Source organism: Struthio camelus, chromosome 10, assembly GCF_040807025.1.
Source record: "Struthio camelus isolate bStrCam1 chromosome 10, bStrCam1.hap1, whole genome shotgun sequence".
Classification (NCBI taxonomy): domain Eukaryota; kingdom Metazoa; phylum Chordata; class Aves; order Struthioniformes; family Struthionidae; genus Struthio; species Struthio camelus.
Window position 1 is genome coordinate 25,864,627 of NC_090951.1, and position 12,012 is coordinate 25,876,638.

A 12,012-nucleotide genomic window follows, 5' to 3' on the forward strand; every position below is an offset into this window, starting at 1 on the left:
CCTCCCTTTTCCTGCCTCTAGCCAGCTAAACCCTGCCGAGGGGCACTTTGCCCTGGCACTCCGTGCCCTGGTGAATGTTGCAAGCCTGGCACGCAATGGCTGCTCCTTGCTGGACGAGACAAAGAGGAAAGCACTTGAGGTGCCCGGTTAATGCTGAAGAGCCATGGTGATCGCAGGCAACAATGGTTGCTCGTGGGCTCCAGTCCGCCTCTCCAAGCGTGCTCCAGTGGCGCAATGGGCCAGCGCGCAGTACTTATACAGCAGTGCTAAGCGGAGGGATGCTGAGGGTGTGAGTTCAAGCCTCACCTGGAGCATGGGCTTTTGATCATGCACTGCCTCCTCTTCCCTTGGGCGGTGCAGCTTCCTAGCAGCGACATCTGTCTCAAGCCAGACATCCCGGGACCTGCCAATACAGACACCTTGGAACACCAGAAGCGCTCGGGGCCGTTCCAGGCTTGACCTGGGCTCTGCCCGCATAGCACTCGGTTTGGGGCCCCGGAGGCAGAGCTGGGCTCTCCTCCCTTCTCTTCCGCAGAGGATCCAGACCCCACTCAGGGCGCAGATGCTAACATTTTCCTTTGCTCTTCAGCATTTGCCCTCCAGGCGGACACTCTCCCAGCACCAGCTGCCCAGCCTCACTGTGGCAGAGCCTTCCTAGCCAGCCTTTCCCCCTGCAGCCAGGCCAGGAGGAAGCACTCCTGGCTCTCTACACGCGAGCACTGCGGTGGAGCTGCAGGCAAAAGCTGCTGCCTCACAGCGCCTCTCACTCTGCAGCAGGCAAGGGAGAAAGGCAGCTCTGCCTTTCCAGGGAGGGTTTCTTTCCCACAGCCAGCTTACAGCTTGGCCGGAACAGGACTTAAGACTTCCAGCATGGTGGCATAACCTCAGAAAAGTCACACGCTCCCCCTGAAGAAAAAAAAAAAGCGACTTCTTTCTCCCAGGGAAGAGCTACTTGTGTTGGGGGTCTCTATGGCGTGGGATGGCAGTTGCGGGTGGGCTGGGGCTGCAGGGCAGTTTGTGTGTGGAGCTGAGAGTGCCCTGACTGCAACACGGAGAGCAAGGGCAAGGGAAAGGAAAGGTGAAAAGCTGGGCACTTTCCAGGCAGAGTCTCTCAGTTCTCAAGCTTGGCCTGGAGAACGGAGAAGCTTGACTGCTTTCCCAGAAGCAGGGGTAGCTGTCACGGCAGCCCCCCAGCAGAAGACACTGCACGATCACTAGAAACCAGGAAATCATTTTAGGCACGAGCCCACTGAATGTTTGGAACAGAGAGCACAGAAGAGCTTCCTAGGCCATGGCATCTTTGGAAACAAACCCCTTGGCCTACCCTTGCGGGTGCCTCCCGTGTCTTTTCCAACTCTCCTTTTCACCCGGCGGGCTTTGCAAAACCATTGCTGTGACTCGGATTCGGCCACAACGCAGAGTACTAACCACTATACGATCACAGCTGCCCATGTGATTGCCTTTCCTCCTCGGGCCATTTGTCCCTCCTGCCTCCTGCCCTCCTGCCTTCTGCCCTCCTGCGGAGCAGCCAGAGCTGTCAGGTGACGGCAGGCTAGCAGGGAGAAGTCAGAAAATGCGAGTCTGTGTCCTTGCAGAGCAGCACCCGAACAGCGCAAGCCCTCATGTGCCTCCCTGGGAGAGGGGAGGCAAACTCACGCTCTAGATTCACCTTTTCAGAAGTCTCAGTTCTTGGGGATGGCAAAGAACTGGACTGAAGGCAGTTACGGGGCATGTCCAGGGGCTGGCGATGAGGAAAGGACAACTCTGCAAAGAGCGGCCCCGCGTAGCCAGCTGGACAGAGGGTGGTGTAGGGGGGAAGGCAGGTGCATAGCACAGGGGATACGAACTGCTCCGTGCCCAGCCCTGGCTCTTTCTGCTCAAGTGTCCCCTCCACCACGCACCCTGGGGTGCAGTGTGAGCCTGTGGGCGCACCTCCACAAAGAGCGACGGTCCTTTCCCCACTTGCTCTGCTCCTGCTGCTGGGAGAGGTCCTGGCGAGAGGTTGCAGCTGCAGGAGTGCTGCGCTGGGTGGCGGAGGTGGCTCAGCAGAAGGGAGCTGCTCCTCGCCTGAGCTACGTTGCAGCCATGCCCGGCCCTGGCCGCCATGCACCTCGCTGACCCTGCCCTTCCCTGGCTGACCGGGCTCCAGAGCTTGGCCTCAGACCCGTCTCAGCACTTTGGACTTGGCTGGCAACCACTGCTCTGTGCCTGGCCCTCGTTCCTGACACTCAACCAGCTCTCCCTTCTTGCTCGGGTGCTGAGGGCCTGTGCCCTGCCAGGGAGGTCCCTGCCTCACTGGCCTTGCTATGTCCCTCGCAGCCTGCTTGCCTGCCCTCGGAAAGCAGCCCGCTCCCACTGCTGGCTGCCACCTGCAGCAAGAGCGTGCTCACGTTTCGCACTGTGCTGCAAGGACAGCCGGAAGGGGCATCGGTCCCCTGGCGAGAGGCAATCCAGACTTCCCCCAGCCCGACCCATGCACCAGGACAGGAGTGTTGCAGTCTGGTGGGTATAGGTGAGTGGTGCAAGGAGCTGGATTTTGGCTCCGGTTTCTTGGAGAGGTGGGTTTGAAGCCCGTGCTGTCGGGCTTTGTTGTCTCAGGCTGCTGTGATTTGTGCCCAGCTGTGATTTTCTGCTCAGGGACTTTCCAGGTGCAAACCTGTGTCCAGCAGTGACCAGCCTCCCCGCCGACCGCCACCTTGCACTCCCTGGGCCTTCCCGCTGCAGGGTGCCTGCTGCCCAGAGGCTCTGGTTGAGGGCCTCGTTCTCAGAAAGAAGGAGGAATGCCTGCAGAGTTGCCTGGGAAGGCTCGGGCTGCCACGGCAATTTGTCTTCCTGACCGGCTGTGGGGGGCTGTGGTTGGAGGGGTTGGTCCCCTGCAGGGCAGGGCTGGTGCCCACCGGTGGGTGCACAGGCAGGCTGGGCATCTCCTCCCTGGTGGTCTAGTGGTCAGGATTCGGCACTCTCACTGCCGCGGCCTGGGTTCGATTCCCAGCCAGGGAAAGGCTTAGGGTTAGGGCTAACCCTATTGCCACAGCAAGCGAGGCCTTTCACCTGGGGGGCAGCGTGGAAGGAAGGGGACCCTATCAGACGCACAGGAGCTCTGAGCAGGCACGAGGAACAGGGCGTTTCCTCTGTTGCAACAACAGCCATCCTGGGCTTGCCTGTGCAGCCAGCTCCAGGGCAGCCCTGTCTTCTGCCAAATCCCCTTGCAGAATACCCTTTCCTTAGGGCTTCTGGGAGGCGCTGGGTGACAGAGAAAAGGTCTCTGGGTCTGCGGGACGTGACTCACCTGCCGCAGGAGCTGCCTTGTCTTTCAGTCCTAAGATCCCTGCACTACCCAGTCCCACAGAGGCAGGAGCAGGCGACTCTGCAGTGAAGCTTTGCTCTGCACATGCCAATGAGAGACCCTTCCCATGCTTCCTGGTGCAGACGGGGCCAGAAGGCCCAGGGAGGAGCTGAAATGGGCTCCTGGGCCCATGGGCAGGGTGTGTGGAGCATTGCTGGTCAGGGCCACTGAGGCCCTCAGGGCCCTGACAGCACCCAGGTGTCGCGTCCTGCTGCTACGCCACAGGGGACTCGCAATAACAACCAGTGCTTAGGCCCTGCTGATAGTCACAGCCTGAGCCAGCCCTTGGTTCTGTTACGTCCTGGACAACTCCGGTCACTTTGAAAGAAGCCCTGGAAACAAGCCCACCTGCCCCCCACACTCAGCCATGGCACAGGTGTTCCTCAGTGCAGCGAGATGTTGGTGCACAAGGGGTGGCGCTTAACGCTCCCAGACCCGATTTTGCATTCGCATGGCCTTTGGCACGGTTTGGAGACGGTCCTGGCGGACTCTTGGACAGTGCCCGGGGGGAAAGGAAGTAGCCGTTGCTGAGAGCACAGCTCACCGAGGCAGCACACAGGTGCAGCAGTTTGAGCCAAAGGAGGCTGTGACCTCTCGCAAGCTCTAACAGGCTCCAGCGAGCTCTGTCAGCCATTCCTGAGCACAGGGCGCTTGGAGCTCTAGTTCCACCTAGAGTCGTGATGAGGGAAGGTCAAGCAGCCGTCCAGCAGGTGCCAGCGAGAGACCTGTACCACAAGCGCTGGGCCCAGTACAAGAAAGACATGGCCATGCCGGAGCGAGTCCAGCAAAAGGCCTCCGAGAGGCTTGAGGGATTGAAGCATCCGTCACACGAGCAGAGGCTGAGAGAGCTGGGATTGTTTAGGCGGGAGACGCAAAGGCCCAGAGGGGCTCTTGTCGGTGTGTCTAAATACGCGATGGGGGGAGTAAAGAAGACGGAGCCAGACTCCAGAGCCCAGGCAGACTCCAGACTCCAGAACCCAGAGAGGCTGTGGTATACCTAACCAGCACCAGCCCTTGCTTTGCCGAGGCTCCTCTTTATTCCTTCCTTCCTTTATCCCTTCCTTCCTTCCTTCAGGGCAGAGCTCAGCACAGCCCCTGCGGCCAGCAATGGCAGCGCAGCGTCCCCATCTGGGGCCACCACACTGGTGAGCTCCCCCTCCCCACCCCCGCCATGGCTCTCGCTGCGCCACGGCGTGGGGTGGGGGCAGCACCCCAAAACAGCCAGCGCAGCTGCCCTTGGCTGAGGTGGGCAAAGCCTGGCAGGGTCTGGGGGAGGGTGTCGCGGGAGGCCTGGCAGCCTCTTGGTGACGCGGGCTGGGGTCACAGTGGGACATGCCGCATCACAGCCACAGCTCCCCTCCCGCCACGGGGCCCCTCCCTGCACTTCCCTGCGAGGCCTGGGCAAGCCCAGCTTTCGGGTGCTGCTCTCGCCACCGCTCTTCTCTGGAGGAGCTGCTTTGCAGCGCAACGAGAGGGCGAAGGCAGGCCACGCAACACTGCTGGAGCCTGCCTGGGGAAGTGCAAAGGAGGAGGAGGAGAAGTTTCCTCCTCCCCCTCCTGCTACAGGGCCTCATTGAGCGTGAGGGGGCGCAAAGATGGAGAACCTGTGGCCAGACGTGTTCCCAACGCTCAGGAATCTCAGCCGCTACGGTAAGGCTTGCAGGAGGTATTTCCTGACTGCTGTAGAGCATATCAGCTAGGAGAAGAGCTATGGAAAGGCTGGGCTCTGTGGGGCAGGGCTGGACAGGGCTAGTGGGTGCCACGAGAGACCAGTCTGCACGTCCCTTGGTGGCCCAGCGGTGAGTTTGGCAGCCGGGACTCCTGCAGGGGAGACACCTGGGGCTGCCCTGAGCCTGGGCGACTCCTGTGGGCACGGCACCGTCCTCTCACTGGCGTGGAAAGCTAGTCCCCGTTTCCCTAGCGGGCGGGTATGCCTTTCAGGCATGCCCACCTGAAAGGACAGGAGCCTCGCTTAGAAGTGGGCAGAGGTGTCCTCGCAGCTCAGCTCTGCAGCTCCCGCCACGTGGAGCGCCTTGCGTGTTTGGAATTGGGGTGGCGGTATGTTTCGTCTCACCTGCACCGGTCACCTCCTTGGTGAGCAGGGTGCTGAATGGTTGTGCGCTTGCTGACTTGGATTTTTCCCTTGCTTTCCAGAGATTGTTACCATTTGGGACAGCGTCTCTGAATACATTCTAGAGCACTTGGCAGAGAACAAGGTGGGTCTTGTGGCTCGGTCCTCCCCTCCTGAAACGCTGACGGTTTGCCTTGTCCTGACACCCCTGTGCCACGGCGTGCCGTTGCTTCCCTCCCCTGAAAAGAGAAAGAGCACCCCCGCAGGACACTGTCCTGGACAAATGTGCCACAGAGCAGCTTCTCTGGCACCGGCGGTAACAACGGAAGTCCCGATAAAGCAGAAGAGAGTGCTGGGCACTTTCTGGGCCTTCTCCCTTCTCCAGTGCCAGCATGGAAAAACCAAAGCCTGGCCCCTGTTCCAGGGTTGGTCCCTGCCGTTGGAAACCCCTCCGACTGTAGGTAGGGGAGGAATGTTGGCTCTGCTGTTGCTTTCCCAAAGAGATTTGGGGGGCGAGCAGAGGAGCAAGAGGGAAGAAAGGTCTGGAGTGTGTGCTTTCCCTAGTGCCCCATCTTGCCCTTTGCATGCTAGGGGTGGGCAGGGCCCAGGGCAGCATCCCCACGCTCGGGCAAGCCCTCGGTCCGTTTTTCGTCTCCAGGCTGCTTATGCTTGTTCCTTCTCTCCCGCTGCTGCTCTCAGGGTGTCAAGGTATTAGGAGTGGGGATATTCTATGTCCTTAAACACTACGAGTGCTCCGTGAACGGTGAGCTTTCGATTGTTTGGAGACCCATGTTCCGTATATCGGAGGTTGTTGCCAAGGAATACCAGGCCAGGTGCGCTCAAGAAGATGTTCCTGGTAAGAAGACACGTTAAAACCTTTGCCTGCCCTTGCGCCGAGCTTGAGGCGCATGCAAACTGCTCTGAAGACATGACTGAATGCCTCCGGCTGGCCTGAGAACAACTTCAGCTTGTTCAAGCTGCAGAGGCCAGCCAGGAGCAACTGCTCAGAAAGGCTCCCTGGGTGTCCTTTCCTGGTAATATGCCTTCAGCCGGTGCGTGGGAGGGATAGGACGCTGGCCCCAAAAGCGGAGACATTTGCTGACTACGAGGCGGTGGGGGTGGGGGTGGGGGTCGGGGTGGGGGTGCGGGGGGGGTAGAAGAACCCTGTGGGCTGCTGTGCCGTCCTTGCACTTTGCTTCTTCCTTGCGTCTACTGACATGGCATAGGCTTAGCCAGAGGGCACTGGCTGCGGGCACAGTCACAATGGCCTGGCACCACGCACTTTCTCATGGGACCTGCACCCGTCTGCCCTACTTGTCCTGCCCTCCGGTAACGTGGTCCTACCAAATGGTTAGTTTCCCTTTTTTATTCCTGCACTGGCAAAATCACTGCTGCCCCCTGAGCACCTCAGTTTGCAGGCTGCTCTGACTCTTCCCGGAAGGGACTCCATAAACCGCTCCTAGGCGCTGTAGCAGAGGATTCAAGAGCCTGCTCTGAGGCAGTGCTGTCTTGCCAGAAAGTGTTGTCGCCTTGTGATTGGAGCCCGCTGCCCTGCTGCAGAGGTGACTTTGTTCCTCCTTTGCTGCTGTCTAGGTGACGTAAGAATCGTCCCTCTGAGGTACGAGGATCTATCCGTGTGTGCCCACATGCCTTTTACAACGGTGCAGTGCTGCATACAGGAGACCGTGATGGCGTTCTTTCGGGCCATCTCAAAAAGACAGGCCGTGGACTTTGTCTTCAAGGCCATTGGCATTCTCTCCGTACGAGACCAGGAAGTGACCATGAGATTTTACGATGACTTCCTCCTCACCGTGGATGGCACTGGAAAGCTGCTAGCAGCTCTGCTCGGGGTAAGTCGAGCACTTCCCCGTGCTACGCCTACTTCTTCTGGACACCTGTCAAAGGACGACTGAACTGATCTCTGTTGGCCTGCCAGGACCTTCCCGGCCAGCGGGGCAGCCACGGTCTCCAGCCACGCCAACTCTCTCTAGCGTCCGTCTCTCGTATGCAGTGGTCTGGGCGACAGAGGCGAACGTAGGACGAGCTGCCCCGCGTTAGGCCAAGGCTCTGGCTGGCCCAGCATCCCACTCTCTGTGCTAGAAATGATAATGGCGAGGCTTTTACGGGCTCAAAAGTAGGCAGTTTCTGGGGAAAGAGTCTACGACGCAGGCAGGTATCTGTGGCGCTTCCCCTCGCAGAAAGCCATGGTTGAGTGCTGGGCTGTCTGCACTGACCAGCCCTTCCCAGTGTCCCTGGCGTCCCACTGCCATGAACGGCTCTTTTCTGCCCCAGGCCTGCATTCACGCTCTGCTTGGGATGGTCACCCTGTCCCAGCCTGTCTCCTCATCCCAGCCCAATGCCCTTCCCCAGCTCTCTCGTGTGGCACTCCCGGTTCTTACCCACTGGGCAAAGGCAGCAAGGGCTGGGTCTCTCTCGCTCCTCTTCCATGCTATGGATGCAACCACCCAAATCCTTGGAGAGCCTGTGAAGCTAACACCAGGTCCGAGCCAGGTGTTCTCTTTCCAGGAAGGCTCATAGCAAGCCAACCGGCAAAACCCGGCCCGCAGAGACCCTGGCTAATCGAATGCCTTCTCCTGTGCCTGACTTCTCCACTAACAGAGAAGGCGCGTCCTCGTTGACTGTCTTGACTCTTGCCCTTGCGAAACACCTGGCAGTGAGGTCCCTCAGTCTCAGCTCTGAGCTGTGCATCTTCTGCTTTCCTAGTTGAGGGCTAGCATTTGGAGAGGAAACTTTGTTTCAGGGTGTCCCCGTGGCAGCATCTGCCCTGAGCACAAGAAAGATTTGCTGCCTTTAGGAGCAAGGCAGTCATGTCGCCGGAACGCTCTCACGTACCTCTGTCTCTGTTTCAGGCCCCAGGGACGAGACCCCTGGTGGTTTCAGGAAGAGGAAGTGTGGCTTTTCGCATGGGTCCCGGCAGTGTCTTCGTGTTGCCACAGTACGTTTGTGGAGTAGGTCTCAGCTCCTGCTTGGTGAATAGGAGGAGGGGAGGCGAGATGGTCTCCAGGGGCAGCAAGGAGGCCTGGAGTACACTTTCTCCGCGTTAGGATAGGGAAGCCCTGGCCCAGACTGGTGGGGCCTCTCGTGTGCGCACACGCCGCGGAGGTCTGGCCTGTGCCTCTCCGGTTCCTCAGAATGAGAGTTCTCAAGGATGTTGCGTACTCTGCTTTGGAAAGCTATGGCCTTGGCAGGCCTTCTCAAAGCTCTCTGGCAACGGACTGTGAATGCGAGCGGCAAAGGGAGCGTGGTGCCTTTTCTGCAGCCTGGCGTCTTCTCCTTTCCAGATTTGATTTGACGCTTCCGGCTGAAAAACAAGAGGCGGAATCTCCCTCCCAGGGATCCCTGAAGTGCACTGAAGAAGAAGGGCAGATGGACAGAACAGGTCATGTCACAGCTGACTTGTGAGAGAGAAGGGAGTGTGCATGCGTGCGTGTGTTCATGCGTGTGTTCCCTTTGTCCTCAGCAGTAGGTGGTTGGAGCCCTGGTCAAGATGCGGTGCCTGGGAGAGTAGACTGCCTCTTTGTGCCTCTATTTACCCCTCGCAGCAAATCTCAAGTGACTCTGGATGGCAGGAGGTCTCAGGGTGGCCCAACAGCAACAAATGCAGCTGGTGCCGCTGAAGGGCAGTTTTGCCCCGGGGCGCTGCGCCCTGGTGGATAGCGCAAGCTCCTCTTTCACTTTAGCACTTTAGGACGTTTGGCGGCGAGGTGTCTATGCTGGAGGGGAAGGGAGGGGGGGTCTACCTCTCTGACGGATCCCGGGCACGTGAATGTGGGGAGAAAGATTGCCTGGAGATGACTGTCAACAGGCTGCTGGTGTGTGCCAAGGACGTCCTAGGGAGCAAGACCTCTTGGAGAGCGTGGCTCCAAGGGGATCAGCCTGTTTGATCCGATGCTGGAGCACATCTGCCTGTCCCAAGTGCTCACAAAGACGCTTGCTGAAGAGCCTTCTCCTTTCCTACTTCCAGGGAGTGTTCCCGTTGCGTGCCTCCTCTCTCAAGAAAGGCCTGTGCCACCCGCGTTATCTGGCGCCGGCCGTAAAAAGCAGAAGGGGCGGAAGAGCAAAGGAAGCAAGTCGTCGGCCAGGTGAGGCTCTTGGAGAAAAGGGCTGAGGGTGCCCTTGTGCTCTTGGAGTTCTTCGAAGGGGTTGCTTCTTCCGTACACTCTGTCAGTGTGACATCTGAAGGGCGGCCAACAAGTCTTTGCATGACTTGGTCTTCCTAGATTGACGGCAAGCCTGTCGCAGGTTTCTGCGAGCCTCTGGTGTCAAGCTTCTCTCTGGTGCCTTTCTTGTTTCCAGGACGGAGACTGAGATGTCGCCTGTGAGACCAGCCTCTTCCTCCAGAGGGTCTCGGAAGGCCGCCAAAGGCCGGGAGGCAAAGGACAGAGCGCGTAACAAGCAGACTGAGGGAAAAGGTAATGTCACAGCTGACTGGTGAGAGAGGTGTGTTTGTTTTCCTTTTGGCCTCCGCAGCACGGGGCTGGAGCCAAGCTGAAAAGGCGATGCCCGGCGGAGTAGGCTGCTTCTCTTGTGCCTCTGTTTACTCATCACGGCAGATCTCAGGGGACTCCTCCTGGAAGGGGCTCTCCGGGCAGTCCTGCAGCACCAACTGCAGCAGCTGCCACTGCTGAGGGGCACTTGGCCCTGGGACTCCATGCCCTGGTGTGTCTTGCAAGCTGCTCCTTAGTTGCAGGAGTCTGTCTGTGCAGCAGCATTTAGGAATTTAGGAAGATCCCTCCGCGCTCTGCGCGGGATCAAAATCCTGCCTTGAGCTGCCAGTGGCGGAGGGGGTCTACCTTTCCCAGGGAAGCAGCGCGCTGGAAAGTGGGGAGGAAGACCACGTGGAGATGAGTGGCGACAGGCTGCGAAGCTGTGCCAAAACGTGGCTTCCTTGTGGAGGCTGGTAATTGCAGGCCTTGTGCTGTGCATCTCCCTAAGCATGTCTTTGGGCTGGATGCGCCAGAAGAGCACGTCTGTGCATGTGAGCGCCTTAGAGATGTGCAGGAATCTGTTCCCCTTCTCGTGTGGAACTATGCCCTCCAGCCCGCAGCCGCCCCAAAGGAGAGGGTACCATGAGGTCACCAGCACCTCCCAGCCAAGCCCCGCTTTTTAAGCCTATGGGCTAGAGAAAGCAGGAGAACAGCCACAGTACTCCAGGGCAGACGGGTGCCCTGCAGAAGTGAAGAGCTGGACAGGATTCTGTGTCAGCAAGGGCCTAAGACCTGCTCGGGAGCAGAGCTCCGAGGCAATCGGGCTCTTTGATCCAAAGCTGGAGCACAGCTGCCTGTCCTTCTTGTTCAAACGCTCACAGAGATGCTTGCTGAAGAGTCTCCGCCCTTCCTACTTCCAGGGAGTCCTCCTGCTGAGCGCCTCCTTTCTCGAGAAAGGCTTTCTCCGCCCACGCTATCTGGGGCCAGCTCAAAGGGAGGGAAAGAATGGAAAACCCGGGCAAACAAGCCAGCTGCCAGGTGAGGCTCTTGGAGCAAAGCATGCCGGTGACCGTGTGCTTTTGGCATTCTGGGAAGGAGTTGTTTCCGTCGCACACGCCGTCGGTATGAACTCTGAAAGGTTGTCAACTCGTGTCACAACGACCGATGTCGATGCAAGAGGTGTTGCAGCAGCTGAGAAGTTGCAGCAAAGCTGTTCTGCTTTGCTAGACATTTCAAGGGACCTCATTTGGTTGCAGCGTAGATGAGAGCACTTCCCAGAGGACCGTGAAAGTCAGACCATCCTCCCCCACCAACAGAGAGCGGTGTCCGTTTTCCCTGGTTTTTAGGTTGGATTCAATTCACTAGAAGCCTCCCCTTTTCCCATTTCACCCCAAAACAGAGTCTTTCTGACCACCTCACGGCCTTTAGTGCCCCTAGCAGGAGGCGGCTAGCGGGCTCTGCAGGCTCCGGGCGTGGCAAATGGCACTGGTTTTCTCCTCGTGCCATCCAGAGAGGGCCCACACCTGGGCATCCAGAGCTTTCCTTAGGGCCTGTAGGGCCCTCACTCTTGATGGGATCACAAGGGCTCAAATACACCAAATGCTCCAGCAGCACCGTCTTGTGCTGCAGAGGCTGGCACGCCGCTGCTTGTGAGCACAAGATGGAGAACGGTCTCATCCGGGACTCCGATAACCTCACCCGGCTTGTGTGTTTTCAGCCTGCTGCAAACAGTTCGGGAGAGCTCCTCTCAGGTGGACGAGGACAGCAAGCAGCAAGAACCTCGTCAAGCCAGACCTCGGACTGCAATTCCTGTTTGCAGGCAGCCAAACAGGGCAGAACAGGTAAGCCGAGGAGCGGAGCCGTGGAGGTCTCCAAGTCCGAGTGGTACTGCTGCCCCCCAAAGAGCAGGCCAGGTGGCCATGGTCTTTCAAGCTTGCCTGCCCATGCCTGGCAGGGAGAAGCTGCTGCAAAAAGCCAAAGGGGAGGAGCAGCAATGTGCTGTGGTGGGGGCATGGCTGGGTCGCCCCCTCCCTTGAACTTGCGGGGAAGAAGGCCAACCACAGGCGGGGCTGTGTTTGCAAGAGTGTAGCCAGCCGAGTGAAGGACGCCACGAGTCCTCTCTCTTCAGCCCTTGGGAGACCTCACCT

The 12,012-nt window shown here is 58.9% G+C and overlaps 1 non-coding gene across 1 annotated transcript; it reads left to right on the forward strand.

The window, feature by feature from the left end:
• Nucleotides 1-220: 220 nt before the first annotated feature.
• Nucleotides 221-314, forward strand: TRNAI-UAU (transfer RNA isoleucine (anticodon UAU)). Its single transcript has 2 exons — nt 221-258; nt 279-314. It is a non-coding gene; the product is annotated as a tRNA-Ile (tRNA).
• The last annotated feature ends 11,698 nt before the right edge of the window (nt 315-12,012 follow it).